This window comes from Akebia trifoliata, chromosome 2 (genome assembly GCF_017979445.1).
Source record: "Akebia trifoliata isolate Shusen 1 chromosome 2, ASM1797944v1, whole genome shotgun sequence".
Taxonomy (NCBI): domain Eukaryota; kingdom Viridiplantae; phylum Streptophyta; class Magnoliopsida; order Ranunculales; family Lardizabalaceae; genus Akebia; species Akebia trifoliata.
Genome location: NC_141376.1, coordinates 15,835,243 through 15,856,490, shown reverse-complemented (window position 1 = coordinate 15,856,490; position 21,248 = coordinate 15,835,243). Strand labels below are relative to the sequence as shown.

General features: G+C 34.7%; 1 long non-coding RNA gene and 2 pseudogenes across 1 annotated transcript; 2 read left to right on the top strand and 1 right to left on the bottom strand.

The window, feature by feature from the left end:
- The first annotated feature begins 981 nt into the window (after window positions 1-981).
- Window positions 982-9,201, top strand: LOC147409780 (uncharacterized). Its single transcript, XR_015175389.1, has 3 exons — window positions 982-1,164; window positions 2,587-2,875; window positions 3,033-9,201. It is a non-coding gene; the product is annotated as an uncharacterized LOC147409780 (long non-coding RNA).
- Window positions 9,202-11,362: 2,161 nt separating this feature from the next.
- On the top strand, window positions 11,363-14,184 carry LOC147409779 (wall-associated receptor kinase 17-like; annotated as a pseudogene).
- A 667-nt stretch (window positions 14,185-14,851) lies between these two features.
- On the bottom strand, window positions 14,852-16,667 carry LOC147409778 (pentatricopeptide repeat-containing protein At1g06143-like; annotated as a pseudogene).
- Between the last annotated feature and the right edge of the window lie 4,581 nt (window positions 16,668-21,248).

Sequence of the window (21,248 nt, the reverse complement as noted above, 5' to 3'; positions counted from 1 at the left end):
GCAACATTAATCTTACATATAAATGATAATTTTGAATGAAAAAACTAACACCGAACTCATATCAAATACATACCATATAGGTGGCAAAGTATTTTGTTACATCAAAATTAGTATGTTCTAGGTTGAGCTCTCGTATAATAGAATTCGAAATCTACACTCAAAGGTATAAAATTACATAATGAAATAAATATGCAATGTGGTGTTTGCATTCATATCAAATTTTTTTTTTTTTTTTTTTAAATCTAACAAAAAATGAGTTGTATCCATGGTTTAAAATATCGTATCAATTGAATGACCTTGGATAATCAAAATAAAAATGAAAATATAATATGAGTCAATGTGCACTCTTGACATGAGTTTCAATATGTCAGATGTGCACTCTTGACAAATTGAACAAAAGTAATGTATGACATGCGTGTCATATGTTCATTTTTTATATTTGCATAAATATGAGATACATATTGAATGGAGAAAAAGGAATGAAGGGAGAGGGTTCAAGGATGAGAAGTATGATCTAAACCAACATTTAAGCAAATGATTTAAGGGTTTCAAAGGATTACTATTAAAGATTCACTATTTTCCATATTTCTTTTCCGATTAGGTTGCGATTTCAATTATCGATGTTGAACCATGTAATTTTTTGCATCTTGGTCACAGGAGAAGATGATGTGTTGAAGATGGAGAAGAAAGAAGATGAAAAAGGAAAATAGAAAGAAATAAATAGAAGATGTCAAACCCGACAATAAAAGGTGGTGAGCTTAACAATAAATAAATAAAGCTATTATTGCCACACCAACTTTTACTGATGGCTTACCAATTCCTATATAAATCACTAAGAATTGCACACAGTTGGTGTGGCATTAGTACAAATTGGTGTGACAATATCAATTCTCTAAATAAAAAGGGGTGAGCTCGACGATAAGATGTTCACATCGATACACAAGGAGACGATCCTATAATTGCGGGTAAAATATTCCTATCTTTCTCTTATTTTGGAGATGGAACCTATTTAACATACTGAACCCATTTCTCTGTGATGCAATAGGAAGGAAAGAAAAGATTCCAGAATTCATTGAGTTGGGATGCAATAAAAACTTTAAAGCTGAAGGATTGATCCATTTTGCTTCTGGTGTTTCATTACACCCTTTCCTTTCTTCTCAGAAGGTGAGGGGCCTCTTTTTCTACCATTTTTGGCTTTTGCTTGCCTTTTCTTCTTTGTGGTATCATGGAGAGATTTGTTTCTACGTGTGTTTCAGAAATTTTATGTGAATTTTTTCAATATGGGTAACTTTGTTTCAAGTATTCGTATATTGGGTTTGATTTGATTTCTATGTTTGTTTGAGCGGTTAGAACTTCTTAAAAGTGAAACAAGTTTAAAGGAAGAGTGTGTGTGTGTGTGGATGTCTGGGCGTAGTCATTGTGCATTGTTTATGATTTTTATCAACTAAGGTCTGTCACTGATCGTAAACTGGTGTTTGATTTGCCACAAAGAAAGGAATTTTTTTGTGGATTTTTTCATCATAAGTGGCTTCTTGTCAAGGATGTATATATTGGGTTTGATTTGATTTCTAATGGGTTTCTCTTCTTTTCAGTTCTTGTTTTTTTTTTTTTGAGTGGGTTAGTATTTTGTTCTTAAGTTAATTATTTTATTTTTGTTTTATGTCTTCCTCTACTCTATTTTCTCTTTCTTTGCTTAAACTAATCTTAATGATTATTATTCCTTAAGCTTAGTATCTCAAATACTATATCCTTGATTTTAGATGTTTTGGGAGTAAATGTTCGTAATTTCACTAATATTATGTAAAACCCTAGTTAAGTTTCCTGGGGTATTTATATTTCTCATTTTTGGTGAAAGGGTGTAATCTGTAAATGCGAGTTTTCTCTTCGTAGGGGAATTAGTGTGATCCGTGAACTTACCTCAATCTTGAGGGAACCACGTAAAATCTGTGTTTCTTTGTGTGATTTCATCTTGTGTTTGTTTTTCGATTTGTTTTCTTGTTTTCGATTGCACCTGTTTTCTTAACAGTAAATTAGCTTTGTGTCAAGGATGTATACATTGGGTTTGATTTGATTTCTAACGGGTTACAAATGGATCTCTCCAGTTTTTAGTTCTTCTCATGATAATTTTTTTTTTGGTGGGTTAGTATTTTGTTCTCAGTTTTACACTTTTACTCATACTAGACTAGTTAATTATTTTACTTCTAATCTAGGTCTTCCTCTGTTCTATTTTCTCTTTCTTTGCTTAAACTAATCTTTTAGCTTTGATGAATATTATTCCTTATGCTAAGTATCTCAAATACTATATGCTTGATCTTGATTTTAGTTGTTTTGGGAGTAAATTAGCTTAGATTTCCTACTTAGACATTCTAAGACATGCCTTTTATATGATTCTAAGCTTGGTCATCAAATAGTCATACTTACAATTCTAGTAACTTCAACTCTTTATCTTGTTTCATAACTTGATCTTACTTTTTCCTAGCCCTTAGGCCTTGTTTGAATAGAAAGTAGGTAGGAAGAAAGTAACTTTGGGAGAAAATAACTTTTAAAAAGTAGAAAGTAACTTTCTTTTGTTTTTTAAGGGAGCAGATCCTCTATAGCGCAAGTCTCCTGTAGCCCATGTCGACGTTTGTGGGTGTCCCACGTCATCAAGATGAGTGCATCCAATCGTTTAAATATGAGTACAATGATTGTCCATTTTCAAACACTTGATTAAGGCTAAAAAAATTTGATAATTTTATTTTCAAATCTAATCTAAACCATGAATCCAAGAGGGATGTGTTGTTATTTTCCTTGAATGTGGTATTCTATGGACTGTAGAACAAGAACTACAGGGGAAATGGGCTCCAGATTGTCTACTCCCTCCCTTTTTTAAACAGTAAGGTTTTTTATTTTTTCAACTTTTTCAAAGTAGTTTTCTAAAATGAATTAAAAATTACCTTCTAACTTTCAAAAGTATATAAATAAATAAAAAAACGTTACTTTTTAAAGTATATCTAAATAGGCTATTTTTTTTTTCTTTTTTTGATAACCAGGTATCTATGTAGATAGCAAATTGAGCTTGTATATGGGCTTTTCCCAGTCCATAGACCATAGTCTTTTCCAAGGACTAGTCCCGGGGCACGTGCAACGCCCGCATATCACACTCACCAGCCCTGAGGAATTATTGCTTATATTGGGTGTTGAACTCACAACCTACGGACTTTTATCGCTTATTAGTTTGAAATTGCCATTGAGCCAACCCATCGGGGTTTATCCAAATCGGCTCTTATTATCTAATGCATCTACACTTGTCTAATTATATTTATTTTTGTTTTATTTTACAAATTACATATGGGTTTTGTTTTTTAGCTTCATTTTTTTTCTTTTTTTCTTTTTTTCCTTCATTTATGTATTATCATTTGGACATTTATAATGTAATATTTTGTATATTATAATTTATAATTTGTTTAATATTATTGTGTCTTTGAATTTCATTTTATTGTTGATTGTTATTTATTATTAATAATTATCAGATTATTAACATAGGTGAATTAAAAAAAAAAAGTAATTAAAACAAAAATATATATGTTTTTGGCCTAAGTTGAATTTCATCGCAAGAAAGTTACTTTTTTTACAAAAGTTACTTGTTGCTAATTATATCTTAATTTTTAAATTAAAATGTAATTAGTCACGAGAACATTTTGTGGCCAAAAGTGACTACGGGCTTAAGGGCCCAAATCTTTAAATTTTGACATTTTTGTTCAAATCAAAGACCCTAAAACTCTCAATAGTCCTATGGACCCATAGTAAGGCATACCTAAACCCCATCATCTTCTCAACTTATCACCATTCTAACCCTCTTCTAAAAAGTCTATCAAAACCTTAAGCCCATCAAATCAAATCCAAATCTTATCTTAATCCCACCTTCATTCAAATTCAATCCATAACCTAATCAAGTCCAACTCAACCCCTAAGCTCAATAGACCTAATCCAATTCTAATGCAACCCAACCTAAACTATTACCCATTCCTAAGTCCAAGCCCCCTACTCAAGCTCAAAATCATATACATGATCACAACCAATCACCATAAAAATCAATGATCATCAATGAAGGACATAAGTCACCACCACAACTCACCTCCATAAATCTATCTACCCAACATCATCATTATTCTCAAAAAGTTAACCAACCCACACCCATGTCATAACTTAACCCCATCACATTCTCTTCAAAACACTCCATAAACTATCTCCACCCCCATCCCCTTCTCCTTAATCAACTCACCTAACACACACCCTTATACCTCTTTTGACACTTGTCACCATCTCCTCCATCCTCCCAAAATGTCAACAACCACCCCCCTTACGTAATTATTCTTCTAACCAACACCCACACCCCTTAACCCCACTTAATACTCAACCCATATGAGTTGAAAGATCCAACCCACTTGGGTAAAAAATAACCCATTTACACTATTTTTCATATATGCCCCTCCCCTAATCTTAAATTTCCTAAACCTTACCCATAAGTCTCATGCCATTCTTCATCATTTCACACTTTCACTCTATTCTACTCCTAAAATCCTATAAAACCTCCTTCTTTCACCCCCCCTCCCCAATGCTTAAATCTCATCTCTCAAGCCTCTCAACTCTCAATCTCTCTCATCCCTATCAATCCCTTTAAAAAACTCTCTCAACTATCCAAGCAATAATAATAGAGGGATTGTTAACCCAGAAGCTTTGAAAGTGAGAGACTTTATTTGCCCATACACTCTTCTTCAGGTCCTTTCCTTATATCCTCGTGAAAATTCCTACCTTATTTTCCATTAGGGTTCTGTGTTAGCTTCTTTGAAATTTTCTTGGGATGCCTTTCTATTTGTTCTTCGTGGTTTTTTCTATATGGACAAGTCTCGATTTTCTGTAGCCTCCGTCGATTCCTTCCAATCCTTTGAGCTTGTTTTAGAGGAGGAGGGAAGTAGGGAGAATAGGGAAGGTATCGGTTAGTTGGCTTTGGTATCACTAGATCATACTCAGAAACTAGTAGAAGTGGAAGTTGCTCATTGGACAGGGATGTATAATTATGAAAATTGAGTCGGCAGAGACTAGGATAAGCTGTCAGTGGCAATGCGTGCGGAAGAGGTAGTTAGGACAGAATTGGAAATTGTGGAATGGCTAGCTAGCGAAGCCCTGAACTTGGTAGAAGATTTTGGTATAGTCCCAAAGATAGTGGATAAAGAGTCCTCCTTGATTTTGAGAGTGGTTGTCGGAGACTTGAGAGAGAATTTTCTAGAGGAACAACTTAATTGCAACAATAGAGTGTACGAAATTGAGAAGTTTGGGTACATAGACTCTGCGAATAATCAGGAAATTTGTAGCTATAAGGTTGGTGAGCATAATGAATTGGTGGTGATCGTCCCTTTGGAGATGATAAGGTGATTATTCAAATCAAGAGTGGATAAGGAATTGGTCAGGGTGGAGAAGAGGTAGGTTGTGGTCGGTTGTTTTGGGTCTTTGTTTGATTTCCAATGTCGTTTAGAATTTTATCTTGGAATGTGAGACGGTTGGGTGATAGGAGAAAAATGGCTGCAGTGAAAGTTTTTATTAGAAGTAAAAATCCCCTCATTGTTACGTTTCAAGAATCGAAATCAGCTAACTGCGATGATAAGATCATTAAGGAAATTTGGGGGAGTAACATCGATTGGATAGCCCTCCTTGCTTTAGGTTCAACCAGTGGGATTTTTATGATGTGGAATAAAGATTGGATCCAAGTTACAAATAAGTTAGTGGGGGCCTTTTCTATTTCTATTTTATGTAAGTGTAGTGACGAAGATTTTCAGTGGGTTTTCTCAGGGATTTATGGGCCAACTATTAACAAGGAGAGAATGCAATTCTAGGAGGAGCTTGAAGATGTAACGGGTTACTGGGAGAAACATTGGGTACTGGGAGGGGACTTCAATGTCACCAGATTCACTCACGAGAAAAATAGGGGTTCAAATATTTCAAAGGACATGAGAAATTTCAGTGAATTTATTGGTAGACATTGCTTAATGAACTTCCCTTTTCTGGGTAGACGATTCACGTGGTCTAATAACCAAAGTAACGTAAGAATGTCCAGAATAGATAGGTTTTTGGTTGACAATGTAAGGGAGGATAAGTTTCAAAATGTGATTCATTCATCCAGTCTAGCCCAATTTCAGATCACACCCCCATCTTTCTATAGGCAGGGCAACCTAGAAGACACCCCATATCGTTCAGATTTGAAAACATGTGGACCCTTCCATAGGAAATCCAGGTTGTGTGTTTAAGAATAAACTCAAATACTTAACAGGTAAGTTGAAAGTGTGGAATAAAAAGGTTTTGGGGAGAATCGATGTGAAAAAAGAAGATCTTGAAAGAAATCAAAACCTTGGATGAAAAGGAGGAAGAAGGGAAATTGAATATAGTAAAAATAAGTAAAAGAATGGAATTAAAACTAGAATTTCAAAGAGTGGCGCTTATGGAGGAGATAAGTTGGAAGCAAAAAATCGAGGGTCAAATGGGTCAAATGGTTGAAAGAAGAGGATAATAACACCAAATTTTTTCACAAAGTTGTCAACTTCCACAGAAGAAGATCTTTACAAGGAAAAGAAATACATAAGACCTCAACCGAATAATTTAGAGTTCAAGTCATTAAATCAGGAGGATAGAGCGTGGTTGGAAAGACAAATTGGTGAGGAGGAGGTTAGATCAGTTATTTTTTCGATGAGTGGGGATAATGCTCCAGGGCCAAATGGATTTACTATGGAATTCTTCATACTTTGTAGGGAAATCGTCTCAAATGACTTCATGAAAGTCATCGAAGAGTTACAAGATAAGAATTGTCTTGATTACAGCCTTAACAACACCTTTGTGACCTTGATCTCCAACAAAGTCGAGACGGATAAACGAGGAGACTTCAGACCTATTAGCCTGGTGAGTTCAGTGTACAAAAGTATCTCCAAGGTGTTAGCTTCGAGATTGAAAGTGGTTCTTCCTAATCTTATTAATGAAGAGCAAGGGGCCTTCATTAGGGGAAGAAAAATTCTTGATGGAGTGTTGATGCCCAACGAATGTCTTGATTTGAGGATTAAGAACAAGCAAGAGGGAATGATTGGAAAAATAGACTTACAAAAGGCTTATGATCATGTGAGTTGGGACTTCTTGAAATATATGATGGGGATGATGGGTTTTGGAGCAAAGTGGATCGGTTGGATCATGAAATGCGTTACAACAGTGTCTTATTCGATTTTAGTCAATAGGAGTCCGATTGGCTTCTTTAAGGGTTCAAGAAGGTTGAGGCAAGGGGACCTTTTATCTCCGTTCTTATTTTTTTATAGTTTTTTATAGTGGTAAAGGCCTTGGATAGATTGTTTAGAAGAGTGGTTGATTTAAAAAAGCTATTGGGGTTTAAGGTGAACAATGACGGTCCTCTGATTTCCTGCTTACAATTTGCGGATGATGCATTGGTGTATCTTGACCATTCGAGGGATCAGGTGAGAGTGTTACGTGTCTTATTATATTGTTTTGAGGCTATTTCAGGATTACATATAAATTTGCAGAAGAGTAAACTTTTGGGGGTTAGAGATGTGAATGATATTCATTTGATGGCCACAACTTTGGGTTGTGAGCATGATACTTTACCCACATCTTATTTGGGTTTACCATTGGGAGCTCCTTACAATAGTTATAGTATTTGGGAAGGTGTGATTGAGAGATTGGAGAAAAGGTTGAGCACGTGAAAGGCCAAATATTTATTAAAAGGAGGGAAAGTAACTTTGATCAAAAGCACCTTGACTAGTATCCCTATTTACTTCCTCTCATTGTTCTTGCTTCCTAAGTCCGTAGAAATTAGATTGGAAAGGCTTATGAGAAATTTTTTGTGAAATGATATGAATGGTAGGAGGAAGTACCACCTGGTAAGATGGAAGTTGATTTCCATGCCCAAAAAGAATAGAGGGTTGGGGATTAGGGGTCTAAGACAGGTAAATAGAATGCTTTTAGGGAAATAGCTTTGGAGGTTTGGCGAGAAGAGGGGTTGTCTGTAGAGGAGGGTCATTATGACTAAGTACGGAGTGAAGAGGTTAGGTTGGTATAACGGTGAGGCTAAAGGCTCGTATGGGTGCAGTATGTAAAAGGGGATCCTCAAAGTGAGCGAGGACTTTGAGAGTGGGATTAGATTTAAAGCGGGCATGGGGGATAAAATCAAATTCTAGGAAGATATTTGGTGTAGCACATCGTCTCTAGCAACTCAATTTCCATCCTTTTACGCCTATTCTCTTAAGAAGAACTGCTCGATCCAGTAGTGTTTGATTTGCAACGACTCCACTTTTACTTGAGAGTTGAGGTTCAAGAGAAATTTTAATGATTGAGAGCTAAAAGAGGTGACATCTTTCCTTGATCTCTTGTATTCCTTTCATCTCAATGAAAACATTCAGGATAAGTGGGAATGAACGAGGGCGAAGAATCTAAGATTCTCTGTCCACTTTTTCCACAAGTGGCTAATCTCTTTCGTTGAGCAATCCTTCTCGGAGTCCAACATTTAGACCAAGTTAGTTCTTTCTAAAATTTTCTTTTTTATTTGGTTGGCCTCCTTAGGGAGGGTTCTTACGATAGACAATTTGATTGCTCAAGGATGGATCACTCCCAACTGTTGTCCCCTTTGCTTGAGGGATGGGGAATCGGTTGACCATATTTTGATTTACTGCTATTTTTCTCATGATATTTGGTTCATTTTCCTTGGGCTTTTTTGTATTAACTGGGTCTTACCTCGGAAGTTCTTCTTGTTGTTATTAGAATAGGCCAATAATGCTTTCTCCTTCAGAAAAAGACTACTCTGGGCTATGCTTCCCTCGACTATTGCTTGGGGGTTGTGGACGAGAGAAATAACAGGGTTTTCAAAAGTAAAGCGAGCTCTCATGGCGTTTTCTTGGAGATCTTGGGCTTTTTGTACCTTCGGTCAAATCTGAACATAGAGTTTATAGGAATTACTTTTGATGACTTTGTTTTTAGATGGAATTCCTTTTGTAATTTTTGATGTTTTGGTATTTTTTCGTTCGTTTTTGCTTTTATTTGAAGGGCTACATCGGCCTTCTCTTCTTATATTTTGTTCCTCTCTTTTCTTCAGTATATTTTATACTTATAAAAAAAAAAACTCTTTCAACTGACAACTCACAACTCACAATCCCTATACTAAAATACCTTTACTATCATCCTCAAGTTCAAATACAAGAACAAAAAGGCATATTAGGAGATCAAGAGGAAGAAAATTCAAGAAAAGAAGACTCCAAAGATAAGGTTGAGAAAGGACAAAGTGACGTGAAAATGCTTCTTTTCTCCCCTCCATCTTCCCTTTTCTATCCTTCTCACTTCTCTTATTATTATTTTTATTCAGAATAGTCAAAGGATGTAATTCTAACCCTCCTCTACCTCTGGTATATCGAACCTCGATTCGGTCAATGTGTAGGGGTTGAAGCCCCTTTTAAAAGTAAAATTATATCATCTTTAATCCCTAATCATAAGTTGCACACATCACAAAACTCATTTTGAGGCTAAAGGAAGTTGGGTCCTTCTCATTCCATGAGAATTGGCCCATAACTGCAAAATTGACATTTTTCCAAAACTTATTCTCTAAAAGCAAAGCATGGTAGGGTCTCTTCTCTCAATGAGATGACCCTCCTAATTTAAGTCGACATCAGAAGTCCCTTACGGATAAGGGTACAAAATCGTTGTTTTCTCAAAATATTTCCTTTCTTTTTATATTTCCAAAAATTGTAATTTTTAAAGGTTACTCCTTTTTGATGGATAGATAGGGATGCCTAACACCTTCTTCTCTCCCTAACCTAGATCTTAGGTAGACCAACATGATGAATCCGTACAAGAGTCACTACAAAAACACACATTTCCAAAAAAATATCTTCCAGGTGCTCATTCAGAACCCTTTTATAAAAAAAAAAGATGGTGGCAACTCCAAATCCATGTAATGGTGATCTTTAGATTCAAAAATCACGTATCTGCATGCCCTCATCATCTTCATGAATATGATTTGTTTTGAAGAAAAAAAAATCTAGGTTTTGAAGTCATTTTCCAATAGTTTATCTTTTATGAACAATGGAAAGGGGTTTGTCACTAATTTGAAAGCATAGGAATATCGCAGATGTTTAGTAGTCAAGAAGTTATATGCCATGGAAAGGAGAAGGTCTAAACTCCCAAATTAAAATTAACATCCAATTGTGAAATACAACCTTTTTCCATAGTTTTTTCTTAATAAAATATTGAAGTGATTGTGCAGGTAAGACAAGCAATGATCTGAGATATACCTGATGTCCGAACCGATCCGATCCGAAAAAAATTTGAAAAATCGGCTTTTCGGGTTAGACTTAGATTGAAATCTTTAGATCTGATACAATTTCAGATTGGATTCGGATATACTCCAATCCATTTTGAAAAAAACCTGATCCCAACATATTTTAGTAGTTTTTTATTTTTTATTTTTAATTTCATATAAATACATATCGATAACACATTTTAGTCTTTTTGATTCCCTTACAACTGTAGTTGAAAAGTGGTTTTAAAAAAAAAATTATATGATTTTATATTTTTAGAATATTGATAATTTGAAAATAAGGCATGTGTCGTATTGGATCGGTTTCATATTAAGATGAAATGAAACGGATCAGATTCGATTCACATATTCATTAGTCCAATCAGGTCAGGTTGGGTACATGTATAAATTTTTTTGGATCAGTATAAGAGTGGTAGTGTTCCAATACCGAACCAATTCGTTGCCAACCCTATGTCCAGGACACTGCATTAGACACTGAACTGATGTGTGGAGATGTGCAAGGAATCGTAGATGCTTTTCCTTGACATATGAGTGGAAAGCATCTATTGTTCCAAGGACACTCCTCCATATCACCTGGGTTTGTGCGCATAAATTGACTAAAACAAAGACACTCAACTAATGTGGAATGTGAGAATCATAGAATTTTCTCAGTATCTCGAGGAAAAACTGTTGTTTTGTGCACATTCCACATCAGTTGAGTGTCTTTTTTAGTTAGTTTAGCACGACTCTTTTGTAGTCTACATGAATGTGTCATGGATGATGGATTGGTCGTCACAAAACTTTCATTACTTGGTGAAGAAAGAGTTTTTTAATTATTTAACGGCCGGCCCCTTGTTTTTTCCAATTTCAATTCAATATTTTCCATTGCTGATCGGGGTTCAATTGTCACAAGTAATCTTCTCTTGGAAATATCTTCCAAACTCTTAAAAGCTTGTTTTTTTGCTGCATGGAGAGAGAGAGAGGGGGGGGGGGGGGGGGAAAGAAAAGGAGAGAGGTGGCAGATATTCACCCACAGGTAACAACACTATAAGACCAAGGGCTATCCACTTTTCTTTTCTTTTTTAAATTTTTTTTCCCTTCTCCTTGACTTCTAATTACGTGAAAAAAGGGTTAAATTAGTTTCCAACATCTGTTGAATTTACTTTGATTTAACCAAATTCGATAGACCTTGGGGTCAAATTTATTTACCCTTTTTTCGTGTAGTGTCTTGAGTACCATAGCATACCATAAGACGGTGATGTTGGAAGCAGGGCGGAGGGGGGAGCAAACCCCTATATTCTGTTTTATATTTGTGGTATGCCTGCGTTTACAAAATACAATGACTCGGCCAGATTTTATTGACTCACATTTTCATAAAGTGTCACAATAACCCAATTCGAAAAAAGCCACCTAAAATTCACTCACTGACATGGCATGTGCACAAAATCATAGATCTTTTTATTCGATACACAATGAAAAGATCTATGACTCCGTGCACACATCAACATTAGAGAATGAATATTGAGTGGCTTTTTCAAGTCAGTTTATCATTAGTCTTTCAAAATAAAATATATTGGATAAGTCAACTTGAATCCCAGAATCAAATTGAATACCCCGCTGATTTATGAGTTGGATCGATATACTCCGCTTTCAAGCTGATGACATACCCATTGCCTTAATTTGCACTAGAAGACCTACTTAAAATGATCTAAATGCCCTCATATTCAACCTCTAGTCAAAATCTATCATCTTCAAACCTTCAACTTCTTGAGGAAATTAATTTAAACCTATCAGACCTCGTCTTTAATTAGGCACTATGTAGCACCATAAGAGCACCACCATGTTCTAGCATTTTTGGCCTTGATCTTCAATATCTGGGGATTCAAAACAATCCATTGCCATTGTGAATTTTGTGAGGTTTGAATGTTGAAGACAAACGATACACTACGTGAAAAAAGGGGTAAATTCGATGTGATTCGTTTAAACACTATGGGAAAGAATGGTTAAATTCGACGGACCGTGGCGTTAAATTTCCTCCTTTCTTTCACGTCGAGATATAATCATTTTTAACCCTAGATATTGAAGATAAAGACTGGTTCTGCAAGAGAGAAATATCTAAGGTTTTTTTTTTCAATTTAATGTAGTTTGAAGATGAGGGTACTTAGGTCATTTAATATTAATCTATTTGATAGGACCATGGTCAAGGGTTTGTTAGGAACATCTAGGGCTTATAGCTTAGACATCTTCAATGTCTATGTTGCATGCTTTTGAATATTTAGCCACCATACCCACTAGGGGTTAGTTGAGATGGTAAGGCATGACTGGGTTTGCTCCCCAGATCGTGACTTACAGAGTATCTATATGCCCTTCCATGTAAAGTAACTACTTATGCTATAACACATGACAGGGTGGGATGGTGCTTGTGGCCCCAGGTAGACTAGTCTCACCTACGGTGTGGATACTCTCAGGGCTACTAAAAAAAAATATTTAGCCACCATGATTAGTTTTGAAAAGACATGTTAGTATCTTGGGTTTTACATTTTTCACAACAAAAGAAAACATCATATATTTTTCTTGTAATCCCTTCATTAATCAATAAATAATAATAGCTTTTTGTCTTTCACACATTAGTAGAAGTACAATGTGGGGTTGCTTCAGGATACTAATAAAAGATACATCCTCTGTGGAGAATGAAGATCAAGTATTTGATGAGCCAATCACTTTGTGTGACACCTTTAGGACCTTCTCTCAAAAAGAGCTTCAGAAGGTAACAGACAACTATGCCAGGGACCGAATGCTGCACATGGATGGATACTATTCTGTCTACAAGGGAATTCTCGATGATGACTTTATTATTGCTGTTAAGGTCATGTCCAACTGCCCAGTACTTCATCAAGATTGCTGTTTAAATGAAATAGCCATTACTTCACATATGAATCACAAAAATGTGTTGAAGCTCTTGGGATGTTGTTTAGAGAGACAAGTTCCGGTGCAAGTTTATGAATTTTGTTCTAATGGACTTCTCAGCCAACATATATATGAGAATGATGGCACTTCGACAAGTTCCCAGCTATTACCATGGCAGAGTAGGTTAAGGATTGCTATCGAAATTGCAGATGCAATAACTTATCTTCATAATGCCATTCCAAATGCACCATTCATACGAACATAAAGCCTGTAATATTCTCTTCGACCAAAACTATGTTGCCAAATTATCAGATTTTTGTTTTTCGATATCCATTCCCATAGGTCAGACGCAAGTGCAAATGAAAGTATTGGCAGGGACTCGTGGATACGTGCCCCCTGAATACGTCATGGCAGGTCAAGTAATAGAGAAGAACAATGTTTATAGCTTTGGGGTGCTTCTACTGGAGCTTTTAACAGGATTGTCCTGCGATCATTTCAGAAGTTCAGCTGATGGTCTTATGGAGCCTGATTATATTATATCTTTGATAGAAAACGATCGTCTTACCAATATCGTTGCACGTACAATTTCAGAAGGAGTAATTGAGCAACAATTGCTAGCATTTGCTAAACTTGCACTGAGATGTAGACAAATGAATGTACAGGACAGACCGGTGATGATCGAAGTGGCTCAAGAGCTTAGGTGGATTAAAAAGGTCTTTCGAACCTTAATGTCTTACTGCCTTATGAAAGATGATTGAAGAACCCATATTATCAGAAGCAATTTTAGTGTCCAATACAAGCAAGTTGTTTACAAACCATCAATTTGATAATATGTATTGAAGTTTGTGCAATAATTGCATTAATAGTTGCATTTAATTAACAAATATCTTCACATAAATTTGTATTCATAGCGGCATATCAAGCATTTTTTGTTGTTGACTTACATCGTCTAAAAAGTTACCATTATGCCTCTTCCCTACCTTGTCTATTGCTACATGTTCTAAAAAGTTGGATGTAACAAATTCAGAATAAATAGGTTTGACCAAAGATAACCAGCTAGCAAGGATATGAGTCTCATTAAGATTGCGATATCTCATGTCTCGGTCTTGTCCAAAGGTATCGGGGGACTTCATGTAATTTGAGTAGGGTATGATGGTCTAAATGTTACGGTGAAAAAGGATCGCAACTAGAAAGCGATTAGCATGTCGAGATCTCTTATCAAAGGTTTTCTTACTTGTTTTATCTGTATATTAATAAAATTTATATGCATCAACTTGAGGCCTAGTAGCAAGTTTACTACTTTCAGGATTCAACTTATTATGAGCAATTACTACATTGCTTTTGTTTACAAGGAACCCATTTATTGAAACCTGAGATTTGGTTTTAGTTTTCCAATTCTATGTTGAGAAGAAGATAAATGGGCTAAGATTCTCTCTTTGACAAAAACCCATTTGCAAAAACCTGAATTTTTGTTGAAAATGATCTCAAAAGATGAGAAGATGAATGTAGTTTGTTTTTTTTTTGTTTTTGTTTTTGCAATGATAGTTTGAACAACTTTGAATCGTAATGCCACAAAGAAGTTGCAAGTTGAACGATTCTTAGGAATAACTGGAACCACATGAAAAATTAGAATGAAGTTACATTTGGAGTGAAAGTTTAACATAAAACCTACAAATCATCCTCAAATCAGTCCTCACATGGTATATAATAATCTCAGATCAGCCCAGGTTTTGGTACATAGTTTACAAGCCTTAGTTGCTCATACAATTCAATCAAAAGTGCACAACTCTCACTTGACATGGGGAGACTTATCTGAAGCTACATACTCTTCAACCTTCCCATCTATTTCAATCCAACTAGTCCCGGGACACTTCTTCTGCACCCCTCATCCCTTCATGGTAGCCCTAACCTTTGCGACCTCACTCCAACAATTCGCTTCAGCATACATGTTAACTAGAAGACTATAATATCCACTATTATTTGGCTCCAAATCCATCAACTTCTCCACAACAACTTGAGCAATCTCCAAGTTTCCACGAAGCTTACAACCACCCAACATAGCTCCCCATATAACAGAATTTGGTTCCATTGTCATGGTTGTTATTAAATTTAGTGCATCTTAGAGCAAACCAGCTCGGCAAAGAAGATCGACCATGCATCCATAGTGCTCTATTCCAGGAGAAATAAAATAGTCATGGCTCATGCTGAGAAACCTCTTATGAGCTTCTTCGATTAGTCCCGCATGAGTACAAGCACTAAGGACACTAATAAAGGTAAACCCCATTTGGCTTAATCTTCTCTCTTTTCATTCTCCTAAACATTTCCAATGCTTCTTCTCCATACCCATGGACCGCAAGCCCTTCAATGATTGAATTCCAACAAAACAAATTATTTTCCCGTAACTTGAAGAAGACCACAAGAGATCTCTCTATGCTCCTACACTTTGCATACATATCAATCAACGATGAGCCAATATAGACATCGAGATTGAATCTGTTCCACATTAAATATTGACATATCTCTCTTCCTAATTCAAGAGCTCCTATGTATGGGCACATGTTGAAATAACAGTGGACATGGTCACTTCATCGGGACTGACCCCTTCGGTCTTCATCTCTTCGAAGACTCCTAAGGCTTCCTTAAATTTTCTGTTTTGAGAATAACACGTTATCATGGTGGTCCAAGTGATCAAATCCTTTGAAGGCATTCAATTAAACAGGGCCGACGCAGAGTAAACATGACCCAACCTTGCATAACCAGCAATCAAAGCATTCCAAGACACAATGTTCTTTTCTGGCATCTCTTCAAACAATCGGCTTGCAGAGCTCAAATCTCCAACACGGGCATAACACAATAACATCGTACTCCATGCAAACATCTCTCTTTCAGGCATTTCATCAACCAATTTTTGAGATTCGCAAATTTCATCAAAATTCGAGCAAAAATCAATTAAAGCAGTTGAACAAAGACATGAGCTTCAAACCCATTCTTCCAAATTTGACTATGAACAGATTCGCCAAAATTCATTGCAGTTACTCGTGTACATGCTTTGATCAAAGTAGAAAATGTAAAACTTGTTGGTGAAATTCTATCTTTCAACATTTTCAAGTAAAATTCGATTGCTTGAATTGGGGAAGAACATTGAGTAAAGCCTCTGATTACTGCATTGTGTACAAAAGCATTGGGATCTTCCAATTGGGTAAAAGCTAGAGTAGCGAAATCCATTCGACGAAAGGTAGAACAAGCACCAATCAATTGGTTTATAAAGAAGCAATCTTGGTGAGCCTTGCTTTTGATCATTGTGGCATAAATAGATGCCAGCTCTTTCAAATCTGAGCATTTCTGCAACTTTGAAACAATGGGTTGGTGGGCCTTTGTGGATTGGTAGGGTTTCAGGTGAAAATTTAAGGAGGAAAACTTGTGTCTTAAACCTTTGATATTGTACTTGGAGTGCATATGTAAAAAGAAATTAATTAAGAAAAATAAAATAGAAAATCATAAATATATATATATATATATATATATATATATATATATATATATATATATATATATATATATATATATATATATATATAATAAAATAATTATTTCACAAAAAAAATTAAATTTATTGAAAATTATCAAAACGATAATAAACTGGCCATTAAATGGTCGGTTGTTTTCTCTCTCTCCACTTTCTCTCTCTTGATTATTTAAAAAAAATCAAATTAAAAAAAAAAAGATCATTGAATGGCCAATTGTTTTCTCTCTCTTCTTTCTCTCTTGATTATTTAAAAAAATCAATTTTTTTTTAAAAAGATCATTGAATAGCCGGTTTTTTCTCTCTTTCCACTTTCTTTCTTTTGATATTTAAAAAAATAATCGAATTTTTTTTAAAAAAGGTCATTGCATAACCGAATTTTTTTCTCCTCATTCTCTCTCTCTCCACTTTCTCTCTTTTTATTTTAAATAGGGTATTTTAGAAATATCCCTTCTAAATTGATGATATTAGGTTTACCCCCTTGCAAAATGTAACATCAGGTTTACCCCTTCTTTTTCTTGAATATTTAACCGTGAAATTTTGATTTTATCAAAAATCAAAATTTCACTGTTAAATCATCAAGAAAAATGCAACCGCAAACCTAATATATCAAATTTATCAAGATATTCCAAAAATACCCTTTTAAATACTACAAATTAATTTTAAATAATGGATATTATTAAAACTAATAAATATTTGTTTGGCTCACCTAAGTGAATCTATGAGTTTTGAGTCGACTTGAGTGAATCCATGGATATTAAATAATGGATAGTAATAAAACTAATGAACATCTTAGGTCATTTAACCATTTTTTTTTTTTATTAAAACCACTAAACATTTTACCTTCATTTATATTTCATATAAAAAGATAACTAATCCAATAATATCCAATTGAATTATTATTGGATCGCATTTGGGTCATAATTTTATGATTTGATTAAAAAAAAACTTGTTTTTTTTTAGCAAGGATCAGATTCTTTATAGATCGGTTCCAAATCAGATTGGATCAAATCGACATTGATCCAATTCAGTGACATCCCCGTTCCGACAAAATGGAATGGATGAAAGAGGTAATTTAGTTGACTTCTAATCATTGGCCTAAGGATTTAACGATGAAAATTCGATGGCCATTTCTTTTCAAAATTTTGATTTTTTTTTTTAAAAAAAAAATCAAGAGAGAGAAAGTGGAGAGAGAAAAAACTAACTATTTAATGACCTTTTTTTTTAAATAATCAAGAGAGAGAAAGTGGAGAGAGAGAGAGAGAGAAAGAGAAGAGAAAAAATAACTGGCCATTCAATGACTTAAAAAAAAAAATTTAATAATCAAGAGAGAGAGAAAGAGGAGAGAGAAAACAACCAGCCATTCAATGGCCGGTTTATTATCGTTTTAGTAATTTCTAATAAATTCGATTCTTTTTGTGAAATTATTATTTTATTAGGTTTTTTTTTTATAATTTTCCCAAGATAAAAATCCCTACCATCATACAGGATGCTCGTTTGATGATGGAAAATGCTGAAGTAACATTGAAATTGACATCGTTTCAGACATTGCTGACATGGATGTGTCTATAGCATCATAGATGCTTTACATCGAGATACAAGAGAGAAACATCCATGGTTCTATGCACACCAATGTCCCAAACGATGTCAATTTCAATGTTACTCAAGCATGACTCCTTGATGATCGGGTGAATTACTATTTCCTGAGTTGAAAATGAGTTATTTACTATTTCAGCTCACTACTCATTTTAATTACCAAAACATGAACAATCACGTATTCGTTAAGAGAAAATTTATAAAAAAAAGTGACTATTTCTCGGGTTTAGTATGAAATAGTCACTTTAAAAACCTCTAAATTCGTTATCATTCACATTTTGGTAATTAAAATGATTAGTGAGCCGGAATTGTAAATTCATCAAAAGTTGATCACTTTTTTATAAATAAATCTCTTGATAAATTTCCAAAGAATCAAATGGGATTTGAATCTAATATTGGTTGAGTCATCTGGATAATTGTATTTTCGATAAAAAATAATAAATTTTGAGAGCTGCTATTGACACCGTAACTTTTACTTATTAAAACCCCAATTAGAATATTAAAAAAATGGTAAATAACTGTTTCGTGCGCTGAATATCAAAAAATTATGGTTCCTGTACACTATTCATTTTAACTCCCAAAACATGCTTTCTAGCGAGTTTGTCACTTCTATAATCAATGAACTTGTTGATAAAATTCTAACGAACTCACGCTAAAAATATCAAGGGGAGGGCAGCCAACATTTTGTCCTATATGGGTTAGAAGTTTTGGATTGGACTAAAGTTTTGTGAGGATTATCTCTTTGATGACGAGATCATCCTCACAAAAAATCATCTCATTCTGAAACTTCTAGCAACATTAAAAATGGTTTACAAGTTACTAATTACTATCCCTAGATATTCTTTCACCAATCTACACACAACATACAATGTAAAATGTAAGCATCACCCCTCGGGTATGATTCTGACATTTTACTATTTCATCCCTTACCCACTTTTTCAACATTTTCACTATTTACCTTTTCAAACCAAACCTTTCTTTTTCAAGCTTTCAAATTCACTTTGATCATGCAATTGAAAAACTATCAATTTTTTGTTAAAATGGGGTCTCAATAAGTATTCAAAGTCAAATTGTCAAAATTAGAAAAGTTGGTGAAAATTTGGCTAAGTGTCAGAAATTCAATTTTTTTAAATTCTTAAAATTAAAAATAGGTTTTTAGAAATGAAAACCTTGGGCACAAGATTCGATACCATATAATTTTTATAGTTTAATTTAAAGTAAAGCGAAATATATTAACTTTTGAAATTTTGTCGAAAACATTGACATTTATGTTTTGTTCTTGAAACCAAAATTCAGATTTTGATCCTTTGAGATTTGGATCTTGAAACCATTCCCATTATTCCGAAATGGGGGGTAAAAGGTTAATTTCATTAAAGAACTTAAAGTAAATGGACATTTATGTAAATGTTTTTAATGCAATGAAATGTGAGAAAATATGTATAAATCATACGAAGGACAGCTCAAAAGCCAGAAGCAGTTTTGCTAAAAAATTTATGCCGGTGGTTGTCATAGGCAGAAGCTTGATTTTGTCGGTTCCACCAACAAAATGGCATGCGGCAAGTGTCGGTGGCACTGCTAGCTCTCGCCAACAGCACTAAACAATTTCACGAAATTTTAGTTTTTCGATCATTTTTTTGGGTTTCTCTTTCGTTCTTCTAACCCTTTGACCCACCCACGAATTTGTTGTTAAAATTTGATAAAAACACATCAAATCTTTAATTCTAACATGAATTTAAAATCAAACACAAGATTTCTACGATTTATAAATACCACACATGTTTGATAAAAAATTCTTAAATGCATATTTCGAAATCTATAGTTACTATTAAGAATCGAAAGTCCCTTACCAGTTGTGGTTGTTGGACACGATGAGCTAACTTGAAAATCAATGATCGGTAGTCCAAAACGTCGAAATTTGTTGAGTTTGGGTGTTAAATGAATCGAGATGATTGCGAAACCCTCGATGGAGGTGTCATTCCTCCTTCAACGACAATGGACAACTCTTTTCCACATTGGATGGAATTCCAAGTAGGTAGAATCAAAACCCATTTGTTGATTTTTGGTGAAAACTCAAGAAAAAAAAAAGGAAATGAAAGTTAAATGGGGTGAGAACGTGGCGCTCATCGATGTCGACAACTTTATTTTCTTCTCCAAAGATCAACTCGGACTCATTCTCAACAGATCTTAAAGGAAATGAACTGAAACCCTTAGGTTGGGAGTTAGTTGTCGTTTTGTTCTTTGGAAACGAAGAGAAATAAATAAAAGAAATCAACTTTCTTTTAAATAGAAGGGCTGAGGGTATATTTGTAATTTTCTTTCCATTGTTTCTAGTTTTGACGGTAACTTGACTATTCGGACTCGAAAAATGACGAATGAGTATTCCATTTTGAATATTTTTTTCGTTGCGGACCTAATGGTGGCATCGAATTTTCTTGATTCTCGTTTTAACGAAATTTTACTATTTTGGGTCCCACTCAACACTCAATTCGAGGATTTTAGAACTTTTTCACTCGAACTCTAATTCGAACTTGCTTATAGGCTAAAGTATTTATTTTGACCTTCTTGAATCCAATGAAGAAGTTAATTTTTATTAAAAATGACCATAACATGATTCGAGTATTTTACTTTAAGTCCCTATTTCAGAATTTTTCTCTAAATGTCACCATTTGGTTTCTTCGAGATACGAGTTGAAAATTCGGGGTATTACATTCATCCTCCCAAAATATCAACAACCACCTCCCTTGCATAATCATTTTCTAACCAACACCCACACCCCTTAACCCCACCTAATACTCAACCCATATGAGTTGAAGAATCCAATCCGCTTGGGTAAAAAATAATCTATTTACACCATTTTTCATATATATCCCTCATCTAATCTCAAATCTCTTAAACCTAACCATA